The sequence below is a fragment of the Heterocephalus glaber genome, unplaced genomic scaffold, assembly GCF_053883595.1.
Source record: "Heterocephalus glaber isolate CG9 unplaced genomic scaffold, H.glaber_assembly_v1.0 deba00001733, whole genome shotgun sequence".
In the NCBI taxonomy this organism is placed as follows: Eukaryota; Metazoa; Chordata; class Mammalia; order Rodentia; family Bathyergidae; genus Heterocephalus; species Heterocephalus glaber.
In genome coordinates, this window is record NW_028258444.1 from 15,946,468 (window position 1) to 15,961,241 (window position 14,774).

The following is a 14,774-nucleotide window of genomic DNA, read 5'->3' on the forward strand; positions in this document are numbered from 1 at the left end:
TTCAAATTATGCTGTACTTTGAATACAAAGTCTGACCAAATTATTTTACCTGGCATAGGGCATTAGAAAGAACATTGCATTGGGATTTGGAGAGTTGAATTCCATCTGTGATCCTGATATATGTAATCATGTGATCTTAAGTCAGCATTTTATATTTTTAAACATCATTTCCCTCATCTACATAATACAGTGTTATCCTATGTCAGCATCTTCTAGTAGGGTATCTTGACTAACAATATGCAGTATTTTTTTAGTTTTATTTGAGCACTGTACCAGTTTTTATAAAGCCTCTTACAAGACCAGTGTGGTGCAGAACACACAATGGGAAATGCTGCTGTATGTAATATCTCAGGATAACATCCAGCTGTAATGTCTTAGCTGAGCTGTTCTCTACACCGAGGTGTTGTCTGAACTCATGAGAATCTCCTAACCATCTCTGAACTTCAATTCTATGTCTATAAAATGGGGATAGTAATAGTCCTGCTCACCTCATGACTTTGGTGGGAGCATAAAATAAATAATGCAATTACAAATGCTTTATCAACTATAAAATACTACGCAAATCCAAAGGTGTCTCTTAAGAGCCCCTATAATGACAATCTTTTTTTAGAACATAAAGGTTTGTCAATAATATTCAAGAAAATATAGACAACAAATGTATAAATATGTTTATACTGATAAGAGAAGTGTGTAGAATTTCTTCTACACCAAGGAGATTCCTGATTATTCCTTGAGCTTGAGTTTAATTAATATGATGTATTTTGTAATTATTTGTGACTTTTCATACCCTCAAAATGCCTAGTGATATAATTAATGAACAAGTAATTAAGCTGTGACGGTCCATTGGGCGTTTTAATTGCTGAGGGACACAGAGCATTCATAGAGATTGTGTTTCTCATGTGCTATTCTCATAGAATAGATTCAGTGCCTTTTGTATATGGGAAATAGAATTGTTTGGGGAGGTTAGGGGTAAAGATAGTATAATGGCTCGTAATAAAGTGGAAAGAGTATGATTTGGAGCTGTAAGATCTAAGAGTGGTTCTGATTATGCCATTTACAGACTAACTGACTTTGGGTAAACCATAACTCTGAGATTAGATATCTCCTCTATAAAATGGAGGCTTTATTTTTGACAAAATATTGCCCAGCTGCTGTGAAAAAAGTTGACAAAATTTTTCATAATTATAATTTTCTATAGAAAAATGAGGTTATGGCTACGGTAAGGTATTTGAGGCATATGCTGAATTGATGAACAAGAAACCACCAGAAAATTCTTAACATAGGATTTTACTAGCATTTCACCCCCTTTAGCATTATAAAGCGCATGAAAGCATAATACACTACAAACATGTAAAGTATAAAATACATCATGTACAAAAGCATAACTATTATGTGTAATTCAATGTCATTTAGTTTATGGTAGATTTTGTCTAAATTTATGTGTTTTTATTCTTGGTATTACCTTATAAGCTACATAGACATCTTTTAAGAATAATTACACTGTAATTCAGATATAAAAGGTCTGAAATTTATAAGTAATAGTGCACTTCTTTTTCTACCTTTCAGATTCTACATCCATAAACAAAACAAATGCTACCTTCATTCACACTTTCTTTAGCTATATTATGGAAAATATACTCTCAAAAGCAGTTTAGTCTGATATTTGTCCCCATAGAAACAGAGTTGAACTCAGCTTATCTTTCAGAAAAGAAACTGCTGCTCAGGGTTTTTTTTTTTTTTTTTTAAGAAAATGAAAACAAACTTCATATTTACCTGTAAACAATGTTCTTTTATGTTATTATAATAACTGATGGATATTCTTTAGTTTTTGAAGAAAGCATTATGATAATCAGTTATATATTATTACATTTAGTAATACAGCCTCATCATAAAATATATAGGTTTCTTAACTTCAGACACCATGTTAGCATAACAAACATGAAGGCAAAGAACTTCCTTTATAAGACTGGAGAAGTGAATCCAATATTACATATTTTTCTTTTATTGTTATGGACAATTTTAAGGTCATTTATTAGTTTCCTTCTATGGAAGAGGTCTTAGAATCCATTGTTTCTGTAATTATGAGCATAGACTCTATGAACAGCCTATTATGTTAAGGGTGAAAGACAGCATGGTTAAATGAGAAGGCTTTATTAAGACCTAGTATGAATGGTTGATTGGAAAAGAATCCAGAAAATTAAACAGAAAAATAAGATTCTAAAACTCACAAAAGTGTCAATGTCAGTTTGAGAAAATAGATATGACACAGATTATAATTATAATTGTGCCTATCCACCTGGATCCTTGAGCGAGTTCCTCATCCAATTATAGCATTACTAGAGTTATACAGTCAAGTAGAAGGTAAACTTAAATACAACAAAAGGTTAGATAAATGTCCTAAAGGATACTTTTCTGAGATTTTTTCTAAAGAGATGAGGCATGTTCCTCAGACCTGAATGCAGAAAATTTGCTATGTGCAAGTATTCCTGCAATGAGGGTTATTGTAATGCAGTTCCTAAAATTTATTAGTGGGAGAGATTTATTTGGCAATAACCAGGAAAAATCCCTTTGGAAGATGGATTTCTTGTTGTTCAAGCCAAATTAAGCCTAGTGATTTATGATCATGTTTTTATGTGCTTTATTATATTTGCAAACACTTTATACATAATTAGTGTAGCAGCTCCTTCTCCTTTTTAGGAGCTCCATTTACTGTTTTTATCTAAATGACATAATTTTTCTCATCTAATCTTACTTTTTATAGCAGCCTTATAATTGCTTAGTTTTTTCTCCCAAGAACTCTTTCTGGTTTATTTGTAAGTGCTTAGCAGTGCTGGAACCATTCATCTTTTTTCTTCCTTGGGAAATAAGGAGGAACCATTTTTGATTGTTAGGTTTTCTCTCTATAGTTATTATTTAAATGACTAAATTTTTTCCCCTATTTTTATCCATATCTTTATCATGTGACATTCAAGGGGCTAGTCTATGTCCTCACTCTTGGAATATGGGTTTGTTACATGACTTATTTTGGCTAAAAGGACATTACAAACCTGGTATTACAGAAGCTTAAAAGTATTTGCATTTTAGCGGTTGCTTTCTTACTGGTTTTGAATCCTAAAGTTAGAAGACCAAGTGAACAACACAAGCTAACCTCTTTGAAAATGACTAAAGGGTCCTAGCTGATGGCCTCCCAGCCATCAGACATTAATAAGGCCATCCAAGATATTCACTCACCATCAAATACACCAGTCTACCACAGTTGAACAAGAAAGCCCAGGAAAAAAATCTGTTAAACTTGCCCTGGCCAAAACAAATATACAATGGACTCATAGAATCATAAGCTGAATCATGAGTATTTTTAAAAGTTTCCACACTGTATTGCTTATTTATTGCTGTGTAATAAATCATGCCCCAATTTAACATCTTAAAACAACAAACACTTACTATGTTCTATACATTTACATAGGAATCTAAGCACAGATTATCTGGATGCCTCTGGCTCAGAGTTTCCCTTAAGGCTGAGGTCAAGGTGCTGGCGAAAGACAGAGTCATCCGGAAAACTTGACTGCAGAAGGATACATTGGCTTACAGGCACATTGAAAAACGTCAGGTGCTTACTTGCTTTTGGCTGGAGGTATCACTTACTTGCCACACTGACCTCTCCACAAATCTGCTCACAACATGGCAGCTTGCTTCTCCCAGAGTGAGACATGCACACAAAGCAAGTGAAAAGAATCCTCCAAGCCAGAACCCACAGCCTTTTTTTATAACCTAATATTGAAAAGGACATTTCATCACTTTAACAAAATCTATATATTAGCAGTGAATCATTCAATCCAGCCCATATTCAAGAGGAGAGAGTTATACAAGAGCATGACAACAGGAGGAAGGGAACACTGGGAGCAATTTTTGAGGTTATCTACTTCATATATTCTTAGAAAAAAACAGATTTTTTTTGTAGTGATAGCAACAAGTACTATGATAACATCTGTAAACCCATTTAATAGATCAACTACAATTTAGCTCATTGAACATGCTTTTGCAATCCCTACCAATCAGCATTAGCCCTTCATTTCTATAAGTCTATCATTGAGGAATTAATTCATCTGAGTAAATATACCTCTGTATGTGCCAACAAATCATCCACAGTCTCACCTAAGTAACCATAGCTTGATTCATTTACAACCCTAAGAATACATCAATCTTTGAACTGCATGATCTTCCAAACCTTCAATAAGATTAGCACTCCACTCTCCTTAGGGAGACTGTGATCAAGAAGCATTGTTCTCCCCTGCTATGTCAGCAGTAAATTCAGCTTTGTGGATTTTACTTGTTTTCAATATTAAGTGACAGTCCATCATCCGCTTAACAGTCCAATAGATGTTTCACACCACTAAATTTGGGTGGTAGGTTTTAAGACAACAAAGTTTAATTGATATACTGGCAAATAATACACCCGTCACAAGTCGTTCTGTTTTTCATGCTCAAAATAGAAGAATCTTGGCTTGACAGGGACAATGGAAAGTATAGACTGTCAATAATTAAAGAAAATGATGGCTTATAGAAGTGGTTAAGAGTCAAAGTTACTATCATAATAAATTTGTATTAATTCATGACTTTGCACAGTTTATTTTGTTGCTCCTTTTAACATCCAGAGTTATAGATATCCCTAGTGTTTCTGATGGAGTCTGTTAATATATTCAGGGGGCTTGACTTTTCCTTTTAAATATTGAAGTTGCTGGTGTTGATCTTGGAAGACACATACTTTCACATAACTGAAGAATGATTTCTGAGAAGCTGGTATCTGGAAGACACATGTTAAAAGTTCTGATTTATTTCCATGGTGAAAGGAAAAATTATTATGAAATTCTTGGGAATGTGCTATGACCAGTTTTATTTCTCCCATATTTATAGTCTTTAATGGTAAGCTCCCTTAGTGTAGATTTGGTTAAAACATGTTCATTTCATGACATCTTGGGATAATTTTCCTGAAGAGCAAAACGTTTTAGAAAATTCTGAGGTTTGTCACATGCTGGTTAGTAAACAAATGATGAGCAAACCCTAAAAAGTAGGAAAGTGGCAAGAAATAAAATTATTCTCAAAACCAATTATATTTATACATACTGATTTAAAAACCATCTCAGTGTATACAAAGAGCTGGTATTGAGAGGTTATAATAGGAGATTAAAATAAAAAAAGATTGAGCCTTTTGAGGCCATACTCTTAAGTGAAATAAATAGGACACTCATGTGTAAATACCAAATAGTTTCTCTAGTGTGAGAAAATGAAAGTGTAAATAAGGATTAAAATGATTAGAACGAACAATTGATAACTAGAAATAGGAAGAAAAGGTCCAAAGGGGTAGGGGAAGTGGGAGGGGAAGGGGAAAGGAAAGAAGGGAAAGGAAAAATTATGAGAAAAAGAAAAATGGAAACAAAGTCTTTGTAAATAGGGAAGGGTGGAGGGGGTGAAGGGAGCACAGGGAATGGGGAAAAAATAAGAATCAAGATACATCATGTACAGATATAATGATAAATGTAAATGTATTGTACACCTAAAATGTTCCAATAAAAGAATTTAAGCAAAAAAAAAAAAAAAAAGATTGAGCCTTAACTGTTGTAATAAAGAATCCCAAGTATAGTCCTAAAGAGCATAGGGAGTTTTTGCAATTGCTTAAATGTACCAATGACATAATCAGAGATATGCTTTAGGAATATCAATATGGCATATATGAAAGATAAAAAGTAGTGGAGCGAGAACCAATAGGAGGAGACTATCATAGTACTCTAGATCATGGGGTCATATTGCTGTTTTACCACTTGCCAACCATGTGACCTTGAAAATACCTACTAACCACACCCTGGTCTCTTTACAAAACAAATTGAGGCTGAACTATGTGGTCCCCAAAGTCTTTTGTAGAATCTAAAAACAAAACAAAACTCTTTAATTCCATGGGGTTCTCTGAAGCTAAATTAAAGGAATGTAAGAGTTTGGGCCACTGATCTTGGTGCATGTTGGTCAATGATAAGCCTCCTCTATTTACTTCAACCACCTCCCAGGGCAGAAATCTGCCTACATAAAAACTGACAGACAGTCTTGTATTTCTACTTCAACACCTCCAGTGGCAGGCCACTCACTGTTATGAAAGATGCCACTTTATCCATTCCTGGACAGCTTTAATTGTTTTTACCCTTGCTTTTATGTTAAGGTAAAATTTGCTCATATCAAATCAACTCTCTGGGATTAAATAGATTAATTCCATGTTTTCTTTTGGATGTCTGCTAACTTGAACCCAGTCCCTCAAGGCTAAACATTGCAAAGTATTTTTAACTGTTTTCAGAGAATGTGATTTTTTTTATTAATGAATTCACCAAATATTTATTGATCACAAGAAACATTTCAATCACATTCTTTTTTTAGTTTTAATTTTTTTTTTTTTGGTACCAAGGATTTAACTCAGGACCTTGTACTTACAAGGCAGGCACAGTGCCACTGAGCTAAATCCGCAGCCCTTAATTTTAATTTTTATTAGTACATTTTTGCAGTACATAATGATTACATTTATCATGGGGAGTTGATACATATACACAACACATTTTAATTCTTTTTTCTTCCCTTTTCTCCCCTCCCCCACTCTTCATCTCTTGGTCATTTTCCCTTTTACAAAAGACCTATTTCCCTATTTCCTATTATCTACCTTTTATTTTGCTGTTTAATTTATTTATATTTTGAGTTTCTCATATAAGAGAAACCATATGATATTTAAACTTGTGTGTCTGATTTATTTCATTTAGCATTATGGTCTCAAGGAGCATCAATTTGACCACAAATGATTCAAATTTATTCTTCTTTATGGCACAGTAGTACCCCGTCATGTGTAAGTATCACATGTTCTTAATCTATTCAACTGTTGGGAGAAATATAGGCCATATCCAAGACTTAGCTATTATGAATTGTGGTATATAAACCTGGTTATGCATGCATCACTGTAATCTGATGTCTTTAAGTCTTTCAGGGAGATACCTAGATGAGGAATACCTGGGTTGAATGAAATTTCTATTTTTAGTTTTTTGAAGACTCTCCATACTGATTTCCACAGTAGAAATCAACCACCAACAATGTAGATCGATCTGTTAAAAATAATATATGACAAACTTACTGCCAATGTCACATTAAATTTTCTCTAAAATCACGAACAAGACAAGGATGTCCACTATCTCAACTCCTGTTCAATATAGTACTTAATACATTTACCAAAGAAATCAGGCAAAAGAAATGAATGTGATACATAAAGAAAGAAGTCAAATTATCATTATTCCCAGAGGACGTGACTAGGGACCCTTAACCATCTGGAACATCTGGAGTGGAAGAATCACAGTTGATGTGAGTCTCTGAATGCTGCTGCAGCCATCACTGGCTCCTTCTTTGCAAGTTCCCCTTCCCATGTTGGTTGGTGGAATAAAATCACAGCTTAGACACTTTCCCTTCAAGTCAGAATTGTGGTTCTCCAGGGTGCAGCCTGTAGAATGATCCAGGAGTGCTCTGTGGATTAACAGACTGGCTGCGAGCAAAATCCCTCATTTCTACCTGTAGGGGCTACACCTGAACAGACCTTATGAAGGGAATAGTCACTTCTGAGCTAGTGGCTTCTTCCTGAATTGTGTGTGTGTGTGTGTGTGTGTGTGTGTGTGTGTGTGTGTGTGTATTCCTTGAAGTCTGCAGATTCTGGGCTGGACTCATTTCTTAGCACTCCCCCAAACAACAAACTGTTAAGTTCAGGCAGCTCAGTACCAGAGTCCAGAAATCTTACCCCACTAGTAAGCCCACTAGTAAGCCCACTTCAATGTTGTGACAGGATTGAGAACTAGAGTAGAGTTCAGGCTTCCTTCCTTGGGATGTAAACTCACTGGATCTCAGACAACATTGCTCAAGGCCAAACGCCCCTTGCTAAGCCTCAGGGGTTTTGAGCAATCTCTGGTTTCCAAGGCTCTTCTTTCTGATCCTTGGATTGATGATCTCCAGTAAGCCATGTGGAATTCACCCTCATCTCTCTCACCCCAGAGATATTAAACACACACACACACACACACACACACACACACACACACACACGTTTTCCTCCCTAGTTTCTTCCCTTTGTTGAAGGATTAGGTCTTGGTTTTAACATTAGATATATTTGCTCTTCTGCAAACCATGTGGGTTAAATTTTTCTCCTAATAGGTTTTCAGGGAGCAAAAATACTAATTCCAACTACCTATCTCTTATTCAAGAAGTGCTACATGTTCTTAATTCAAAGGATACCACAAATATGCCTGTCAGCTAAAGATAAGGTCTGGAGAGGGGAGGCTTAGGATTTGCCCAGGCCTCCAGGAAAGCTTCTCTGGGAGGATTCTCTCACTGGCTAGGTGCTGGGCTGCAGTCAAGCAAAGCTGGCTGGGGCTTGTTGATGCAGGTCTCTAATGCTTGCCCAGATGCACTTGTGGTTGCTTTGTGAAGACGAAACTTGAGCCATTGTTGCTAAAGCTAGTTTCTGGCTATCAAGTCATCCTCCTGTCCAGCCTGACAGATTGCACCTCCCATTGCCAGCAAGCAAGATGAGGTGATGCCTGCTGTTGGCAGGAAGTTGCAGGGTGGCTGCTGGCAGTGGAACTTACTTGGGTGGAACTGGAGACCCTCATCCAAAGGGTAGGAAGTCTAAGGAAATAGATCACACTGTTCATCTTTTACTAAGGAGCTGCCCTATGGGTCAACAAGGTAAATAGGTAGAGCTATTATCCACCAGGCAGACCCATTTTTCTCACAGGTTGAATTCTGTCACCTGAAATGCTTGGGATATTTTTGGATTTTGAAATATTTGCATATACTTGATGATATATTTTGGGGATGGGACCTAAGTCTAAACACGAAATTTCTTTATGTTTCGTATAGACCATATACACATCAGCTGAAGGTAATTTTCTGCAATATTCTTAATAATATTGTGCATGGTATTACAAAGTCTCATGATATACAAATGTTCACCTATGGTGTCATGTCAGAGCTCAAAAAGTTTTGGATTTTGGATTTCAGATTTTGCTCAACTTGTGAAAGCAGACTCAATTTCCTCTGAATGGTATGTATTTCTGGCTGTGAAATTTCATGATGTATAGCTCAGCCTATTAATAAGAGCAGGTTAGCATTTATTGAGCATTTACTACATGCCAAACACAATTCTACTTGCTTTTCAAATTTTAACCTTTTTAATCTGCCAAACAGGCTTATGACAAAGGGACTCTTAGGAAGCCTGTTTGATAAATGCAAGAACTGAGGCACAGAGCAGCAGACTCTGGGTTACACAGTGAATGGTATGGCAGAGCCACAGGCTGGATCTTAGCAACATGGCTCTGAAGCCCAGGCTCAGCCATTCCACACTTGGCCTCTCCAGGCACTGCCAGTCCCACAGGATGGTGCAGTCCACCTTTCCCAGTTGTACCTTTGCTTTCCTGTAGTGAAACTGGAGTATTCACTCTTTCTGGACAAAAGAAGTTCTATTTCCCCCACCTCTGTGTGTGTTCAGGATCTATCTGCCTAAAATGCCCATCTCCATGTCTTCCCTCAGCCTGTAAATCTCCCATCTTTTTTGGGAAGAAGCCCAAACACACCATCAAAGTACAAGAAACAACATTTGCTGAGTTCCTATGATTTTGGGGGTATTGAGCTGAGGAAATTCACATAAAGTATTTTATAGAACCCAAATCTAACTCTTTGACATTGAGTAGCCAGTAGATTCCCCCCTTTTCCAGATACAGAAGGGCCCGATGACAAGTTGCCTGCTGGGCAGTGATGGGTGGAGCTCTTCTGACAGCAGCACCAGTGCACAGAGGGGCCATAGGCACAAGGCATCTTGTCTCTTCTCCTGGCACTTTATGCAGCTTTCGGGTCACTTTGCTGGACTTTGTACTGTGGGTATTTGTGTAATGAATGCCCCTATAGTACAACTTCTGATGTCAGGAATTGTCATGCTCCTCTCTTCCCTGGGATGCCCTGCCTAGTCCTTTCTCCCCATAACAATGAACATATATTTGGTAATTAAATGAAACTGAATGAAGGATCAGGGAGGCAGCCTTTGGGGAGGAGGCAGGCTCACTCTTGCCAATTCTGGCGCTTCTCCCAAGTTCCTAAAAAATGAGCTGTCAGTTTTCCTCAGTTGCTAAGCCTTTTGGGAAGGAAGAAGTAAACCAAAACAAGCAGATATGTGTCTTGATTCACCAAAGAGGAAGTTCCTACTTTCAGACATGACAAGTCCCCAAAATATGTGGTGTTAACCCCAATCGCGTGTATCCGATACAGGTGGTGGTTGCACAGGCATGCGTGAACCAGCTCAGGAGCAAAGAGACATCCTCAGCAAAGGTGCAAGAATATGCAAAAATGCCAAAACAGCTTCACTTGGAGAAGACATTGTTCCTGTAAAAGAGAGTAATTGCTTTGATAATTTTCTTTTATATGCTGTGTTTTCTTCAAATGTGCTTCTCAATCACTCCAGGTCTGTTGCATGTCAGCTGTGTAAGTAATTAGATTATGAGCCCAACATACCATGTCTGGTCTACATTTCTGGATCCTGAGTTCCAGAAAACAAGCCAAACAGAACAGAAGAAAACATTCTCCTTTGCAATTCCTTTCTCCTCAAGTTGAAGGTTGAGAGCCACACAGATAATCTAGCCACTTAGGGGCTGCAAATACAGTCTATGCCCTCTTTACCATGCCCTGATTCAGATGGGTTGAAAAGTAGTAGTGGCTTTAAAAAACATAAACTTGATAATATGACCACCAATAATATACTGGAGGAAGATAAAAGAGGAGCTTAGCTTACATTTTAGCCTATACATAAGGATGGATAGAGGACAGTCAAGGCAGGCTGACCTGGAAGAAACTGGGTTTGAATTAACCAAAAAGCTGAATGCGTGAGTTAGCATGTTGTAGGGGGAAAATGGATGCAAGGAGAACAGAAGAGCTATTGCAAAAAAGTTCTAAAAGACAATAACACCACCCTACGTCACTGTTACAAGGGATAATAAGGCAAGGATAAATCTGAGAAGTACTTGGGAGTTGCTGGGAAAGAGTTGGCATTTGATTTGAAAGAGCTTGACAAGGAATCAAGGGCAGTGGGTATTGAGGGGGTAGTGTTGTTACCATCTGAACTATAGTATCCCGAAGCAGCAGACTGTGAGAAAGTAGAGGAGAGAGAAGCTGTAGCTGCTTCTGGTTGCTGGCTTCTGGTTCTGGGTAAAGTAGTGAGCAATATCACCTACTACCAAAAGGAGAGCGAGTTCTGGCCTTGAGGATGGTAGAGTTGGTGAATGAATATGGAGACGATGATGACCAAAGGTGACAAAAAGTGTGAAGGGCTGAACTGAGGACTCAGCAGAGCCTGGAGAACACAGATTGGCAAAATAGTATAAGCTTCTCTACCTCTGTTCAGCTGCCCTACTCTGGGAAAGAGAGAGCAGAATGAGGCACCTGGGAGAAATAAAAGGAAAGAGAGAAAGACTTGCAGTAAGCATAAACTTTATTTAAGATAAAGACCAGAGAGGGTCCCCTGGCTCCGGAGGGTCAGAACAGCAGCTCTCTTGCAGAGTAAAGGGACTATATGGAGTAGCCTGGGTAGCAGAGAATGAGGAAGCTGGAAACTATGTCGAGATTAGGTCATCTATCTTAATCCGTGTTTACTGGTCTGTTTCATATTTGTATAAGGTTCTCTGATCTTCTGGAACTGAGGGCCTCTTCATCTGGAATATTCTGTTCTACAAACAGGAACCAGGCAATTAATTAGGAATATTGGTATTGTTACAAGTCTAAGAGAATATGGGGAAGAGCCGGAACTCATGGCAAGATATCCTTTGGGCTTTTGCTTTTAGCACCTGCATTCATAAAATAAACATCAAGAAAGAGACTGCCCGTAGGGGAGGATGCTAACTTAATCTGACATTCTCTGATTTCCAAAGTCTGACAGGGTCAGAAAATATCTATACAAGCTAGATACAGACCCACATGATTTACATTTGAAACTAATTACTGTAACTAATAGCATAGAGTAATCAGTATGAGAAAGATTTGAGAGGGCTAGGATTGGAGGCAGGGAGACTAGGGCAGAGGCAGTCTGTGCAAAACATGCGAATCTGATCTCTGACCTAAGACCATATTAGTTTAATATAAATCAGGATTTTGTGAGGTCAACAGAAAGGTTGCATTGTTTTGTTTCATTTGTCTGTGTTAATGTATGACTAAATCATCAAAAGCGAAAAGAGAGAAGACATCCTTTTTAAGAGGCAGTATGACTTGATAGGTGAGAACACACACTGGTAAATTAAGTCCTTAGCCTCAAATCCCAACTCTGCCACATAACCATTGTGTGATCTTGGACAAGTTTCTTAGCCTGGTTGTGCCTCATCTATAAATGGAAATAATAATTTTGCCTAGTTAAACAGTTGTTGTAAGAATTAAATGGGTTAATATATGTAAAGGGCTTGAGAAAAATGCCTGGTACATTAGAAGAACTCAATTAATATTGGTGTTATTCCCATATATATTTACCTCAAATAGTGTCTTCACTACAGAGAGTCATCTTGTTCTTGATATTAAAATTGGGTGACTAAAAGGCCTGTCAGCTGTGCTCATCCCAGGCCTTGCACACAGTCTTTTTTTTTTTTTTTTTTTGATACCAGGGATCGAACTCGGGTCCTTGCGCTTGCAAGGCAGGCAGCAGAACCACTGAGCTAAATCCCTGGCCCCTTGCACACAGTCTTGAAGTTTACAGCAGCAATTACTCAAATTTTCATTACTCAGGCAGCTCTTCCACTCACTTCTCTCCTCTGTGTCTATTTGGTGGTCTCTTTTGCTATTGGCCCAAATCTAGAGTGTAGTCTCTTGTCCTAGATACTCACAAAGTGTTTATCTCCACCACAAAGCAATTTGAAGAACTTTACCTAAAGCTTAGATAGTCATAGAGTGGGACCTTATACCACAGCATTGCCACGTAACGTGGGCTATCAGATACAGTACTTCTGTATTTGAAAATGCACTGGCCATTCCCATTGTCAGGAGTGTGTACCTGGATACTTCCTTGTCACACAAGCCAACTGGCTGAGTTTTCTCTCTTTTTTCAGCCTCAATTTCTTCATTTCTCTTCATTTCTAGTCTAGCCTTCTCATGCCTTCTTCTTAGGCTGCTAAAGAAATGCCATCTTGTGTCTCCTTTATTATTCGTAGGAGTTACTTTTTGTTTGTTTCACTTCTCTACCTTCTAAAACCATGGGCTTTCAAAGTGTTTTGTCAACTGAAAAATGCTACTTTTCCTAGGAAAATGCTATTGTACATTTTTAAAATAAGTTTTTCCAACCTTGAATGTATCTATGTCAACAATTAATGAATAGAACAATATAGTGGTACCTTAATTCATGAACTTGATTCTTTCTACAATTCTGGTAGCAAACGGAGTTGGCTGAAAATTGAATCAAATTTAATGGTTAGGTTTAATGTTGACCTTATGGGGCAATTTCATTCAAAAACAAAAGCTTTCAGCAAAATGTTGTTTTTGTTTGCAAACTCTGCATGGGGTGACAAACATGAGCACAGCCATCTTTCCCACACAAACACAAACATAGCCATCTTTTTCAAAATCGTGGAACAAATTAAGTTTGTGAACTGAGGTACTGTTCTAATATATAAAGGTCTAGTTTCTCTGTGTATCAATGATTCAAGTAATGAAAAGTCTCCTTTTATTCCATTTGCTAATATTTTATTTAGTATTTTTGCATCTTTGTTCATGAGAGAGTTTGTAAATTTTCTTTTCTTGCAATGATCTCAATGTCTTTGGTATCACGGTTATAAGGGACCCCACAATACAAATTGGTAAATGCTCATCATTCCTTTTCTGTTCTCTAAGTTTTTGTAAAAGTGTTAATTCTTTTTTAATGTGTGGAACAGTTTACAGGTGAGAATGCTGGACCTGACTTGTTTGTGTTTTGGTGGGGGAGGGTGACAATGTGACTGATGAGAACCCAAACTGTTTTTATTTTAATGCTTTCTACATTTTTTTTAAAAAGGAAGAACTAGTTATATACTCAATATAACTCATTCCCATAGTTACTATAAAAATATAAGAAAAAATAAATATACTAAAGATAAAGCTGTAAAACCCAGAAATATTAAAAATTAACAATTGTAAAAGTCACCTTTCCATTGTTGGAACAAAATATCTGACATATGCAACTTAAAGGAGAAAATATTTATTCAGGCTCATGGTTTCAGAGGTTTCAGTCTATGGTTGGCTATCTCCAAGGCAGAAGCATCATGGTGGAAGGGCATGGCAGAGGAAAGCTGCTCACCTTTGGCATTCTGGAAGCAGATTGAGGGAAACAGCTCAAGAGGAAGGGTCTCAAGATAAAAATATACCCTTCAAAGGCACACCTCCAGTGACCTACCTCATGCCACCTCCCAATAAGCCCATTGAGTAATGAACTCATGAATGGACTAATCCACTTGATGACATTAGAGCCCTTAGGATCTATGCAGTACCTCAAATGCCATCAGCTGGCAGGAAGCCTTCAGCACAATGAGGCCTTGGCGGGGGAGGAGGTGACATTTTAAATCCCAATCATAACAACAATATTATTTCAATATCATGGATAATTGATTTTCCTTGGCCAATCTGCAGTTTGAAACATGGATGTAATTTTTTTGGGTCATTGGTCATTGCTACACCTAAGCTTCCGTGTGCCAAAGGAGGACTCAAGTTTTCCA

At 37.6% G+C, this 14,774-nt stretch overlaps 1 long non-coding RNA gene across 4 annotated transcripts in view; it reads left to right on the forward strand.

Annotated features, from left to right (window-relative positions):
- LOC110345494 (uncharacterized) overlaps window positions 1–13,897 on the forward strand; it is a 326,656-nt gene extending 312,759 nt beyond the window's left edge. For all 4 annotated transcript variants that reach the window (XR_015446886.1, XR_015446889.1, XR_015446887.1 and 1 more), the window contains one exon: window positions 1–13,897. This exon is cut by the window's left edge. This is a non-coding gene — a long non-coding RNA (uncharacterized LOC110345494).
- The last annotated feature ends 877 nt before the right edge of the window (window positions 13,898–14,774 follow it).